This window comes from Pezoporus wallicus, unplaced genomic scaffold (assembly GCF_028554395.1).
Source record: "Pezoporus wallicus isolate ANWC-B61680 ecotype Strahan unplaced genomic scaffold, APGP_CSIRO_Pwel_v1 contig_6401, whole genome shotgun sequence".
Classification (NCBI taxonomy): Eukaryota; Metazoa; Chordata; class Aves; order Psittaciformes; family Psittacidae; genus Pezoporus; species Pezoporus wallicus.
The window spans coordinates 3,850,514-3,854,393 of NW_026638608.1; the positions used below are offsets into that span (position 1 = coordinate 3,850,514).

The 3,880-nt window shown below is 42.3% G+C and overlaps 1 long non-coding RNA gene across 1 annotated transcript; it reads right to left on the reverse strand.

Moving 5' to 3' along the window:
- Nucleotides 1-284: 284 nt before the first annotated feature.
- On the reverse strand, nt 285-2,084 carry LOC130600224 (uncharacterized). Its single transcript, XR_008972398.1, has 2 exons — nt 2,038-2,084; nt 285-617 (listed from the first exon to the last, which is right to left on the reverse strand). It is a non-coding gene; the product is annotated as an uncharacterized LOC130600224 (long non-coding RNA).
- Nucleotides 2,085-3,880: the final 1,796 nt, after the last annotated feature.

Consider the following 3,880-nt stretch of genomic DNA (forward strand, 5'->3'; position numbering starts at 1 on the left):
AACTTGGCAGTGTACTAGAATCTTGAAGCACAGCAGGAGTTTGATATACGCTCAAGATCCTGAAAGTTACTCTCCCTGTTTTGTTAAGGAATAGCATCAATCCTCCTGCCACAGCATGAAGTTTTGCTAATCGTTTTTCAGTCTGCCAAGTTACAGCAAGAAGGAAAGAATCCAATTATGGTATAACATGCAACATTGCATTAACCACACTTCAGTCAAGTATTTCTCTCCTGTGCTAACAGCTATAGCATGGCATTTGACACATACTTAATCAGACAAGAATAATAGTGTTATCCGGTTTATTTCCTCTAAAAAGACCAACAATCTTGATCTTGAATTAGTCCTCAGGAAGCCTCAGTTTGCATGGGATGGCCACCTCTCTCAGTGCCTTTGGTGCTGCCCTTCTTTGTAGGCTTAACTATCTCTTTGCAGAGAAACAGAGGGGACTTCCTGCTGCTTCCAGAAGTTCCCCCTATGGTGTTAAGATCATTGTTCTTTCTTCAGCACACAGTCTCCTCCTTGATGCTGCGGTAAGGCTAAGGCAGGGTATAAGACAGTAGCTCACTTTCTTGGAATGCCAGTTAAGTTTTCTTCCAGACAAAGCATTCTGAGAAGAGCTAAAACAAGAGAAAAATCTTACTTGACACTACTGAGTGTTGAAAGGGAGAAGTGTACGCAACAGGGTAGAGCTCATTGAAGGGGATGCACAGGCTGGTACAAAGCGCAGAGATCCAACTATTTTTGAACTCATTATCCCACTGTCTTTATTTGTATAACCTGAAACCAACAACTGCAATTATTATATCTGAAAACCTAAACATAAACCCTTGTGAAAGAACAGATGCTGGTTGAAAAAGCCCACTTGATAGAAAAACCAAAGCACTGTGGCAGCCTATGACTGTTGCCTGAGAGTTTGCCCTGGAATAGTCTTAAAGTGTCACATGTAATAAACATGATCAAGCCTGCTTTAGTGATGATTACAGAGCTGATCAGTATTCATACAGGTATCTAGTGTCAGACCAACTACAGAGAGAGCTTTCCTGGCCTGTTGTCTGATTTAGTGCAGTTCCAGCTAAGCACTGCATATCACATAGCCAGACATTTCTCTTACTTAAACTAGACTTCAGCTCATTCTTAAACTCATATTACCTGCATGTTTGCCCTTCTGCATCCCCCAAATAAGAACTAATATTCAAGGAGCTGAAAAACTAATTCTTTAGTTACTACAGGACCCTTCTGGAAATTACTTCTTCCATATACATGAGATGGCCAAAGATATAGATGGCTCTCTTAGGTAATATTGTGGACCTATGGAAGGATACTTGGTTGTCCTGCAGTTCAAATTCTACTTCAATATTGATGTTTTAAGCCTCCCTCCCTTATTATCCTCAAAGTAAACTATCCTAAGCCTTTTCATATTCTATTCAGCTTTTCCTTTCCCTACCTTTGTTTTAGTAGACAAATGAGTCCCAATTTCACTGTTATCCCACTCTTCCTTTTAAAATCTTTCTTTAAAATTTATACATCCCCTTCAGCCTGGAATACCACATCTTTTCCATAAAGAATTTAGGTGCGGGGTTTGTTTGGTTTTGGTGAGGAAGGATGCTTTTATGTTGAGGCAGAACACTGCAGTTCAGGGTATTTAGGTTCTGCCCACAGGGCTTTTCACAAAGTTAGCTGGATGTGTAGCAAGTCATTACTTGACTTCTGTGGCATTGCTAAAAGATAGGGATAATACTTCACTATATTAAGGTGATGCAGAACTAGAGTAGTGCTTTTGAAATCATACTGAAACAGTCTCTTTTCTCTCAAATAGAAGGTGCAGTGGAGGCAGTGGTTTGTTAAGCCTTATCTATGTACCGAATCTCATCTGGATTTTCCATGTTTTTGCCCTGTGGTTACATTGACTAGGTAGGAATACTGGAAACATGATTATATGCTGTAAAGTAAATGGTTCTTATTTGCTGCTTTGTCCATGAAAGCTTCCTGGAGGAGCTCAAAAGTACTTTTTGCTGTGTAAGAGAGGGTTTTACACACCAATGAACATTTTATCATCTTCACTGTCCTTACTACTACCCCAAAGTGACTTATGTGTCCACCTCTTCATCTCAACCAGGTTACTGAGGAGGCCAGCTGGGGCGACATGGCCAACTCACCTAGTTATAGCTGGTTTATGAATTACACTTCCAAATTCATCTGTACAAGCATTAGCTCAGGGCTTGGCAAGGCCCGTTTTTGAGATATGCTGGCTCACCCTTCACTTGAAGCTGACTGCAGCAGAGTTACCCTCTGGTCTGACTTACAAACAGGACACAGAATTACTGTGTTTGGCAGGGCTTTTTCCCAGAACAGAACTCACAACCAGTGTTTATGTAACAGCTCTATGCCCACCTTAACCTTTCTGCAACCTTAAGAGCTGCACAGCGCTAAGGTCATCCTGCTGGTGCTCCTTGGGCTCTTCTGAAACTGAGCTATAAATCAGTTGACTGCTTTCAAACATTCTTTTGCCTTTATAAAACCAGGTAAGCCACCTCTGCTTCTTCACTGTGCTTTAACTACACTTCAACACAAGTTGTGCCTAAGTAAGTGTGCACAAGAAGCAAGAATTGTCTTGAGAAAAGCTATGAAAGTCTTGCCTAGTTTTCCAGGCTTTACACTCCCAACCATGCACACGTGCTTCTGTAAGCCCAAAGCATGTACTAATGGCTGGAACTAAGAGGACAAGACTCTTGGGAACATCTGGTATTACTGCTTTGATTTGGCCCAGAGAAGTCAAGAGCAGTCCTCCTCTTGAGGCTGAACACTGCATTCCCAGTGCAGGGATCAAGGAGTGGGAGGTTAAGGTGCTCTCTGTAACAGTACCATGCACTTTATCCAGCTTATTCCAGAGGGTGGGTCTTGTGTTTATGCCAGTGAAGTCTCACCATGAAATGAGAGCCCATTTCCCTTCCCTTACGCTTGAAACAATGCAGATGGGGCTTCAAGTTATCAGGCTCAAGATGTTACAAACTGATCTCATTTCTCACCACAAGCTGTGCATTCTGATGTCCCTTAGGTCAACCTTTATCTCCCCAAATACATTAAAGGAGCAAAAAATTTATTAAACTCCAGGGAGAAACTGGTTCTTTTTCGGAGAGGTTTTGTTCCCCTTCCCATTCCCTGTGAATGTCATTGTATCTGCTGTTTGCTGAGCAGGAAATGCATTATTAAAGCAGTTTCTCCTCCATAAACTGCTTTGCATCTGACTGTTTCATTGTAAATCCGGAGCCACAAAGTCAGGCCACCTTGGGATAACCCAAGGTGAAACCTGACCTGATGAAAATGGCTCATGCCTCCCGGCCTGCATTGCAACCTGTGAGAAGGGCTTTTATTATTTATTCAAAACCTGTTTAAATCCCCCTTCTTCTGAAACAACCATTTTAAAAATATTAAAACACCACGGCTAAGCTGGGAGATTAAACAAGTTTAAAGCTTATCATTGCAGGTGGGATATTAGTTCCAATAAAACGGGGAGATGGCAGGCTGCGTGGTAACTGGAGCCCCTTCTACTCAGTAACTAATCACTGAGAAAGCATTTGGTGCAGGAGGGGGAGAGCGGATGAGGGGGTGAGACAAACAATGCATCCAGGCTCCTGGCAACCCTCACTGCTTACCATGGTGATGCACAAAAGGAAGAATGCCACGCAGAGAAGCAGACCTGGATCTGTCCCCATAACACTTGCCCTACATTCAAGTGCTCTGGGAAGCTGAAAATGTGACCTTCAGCTATTCTGTTCTGTTGGGTGATGCTGCAGCTGAACAACACTGTTCCAAAGCTGTCAAAAGGCTGTGGAATATTTACTTACATCTCTTCCATCACACATTTTCCTTTTAAATGTTT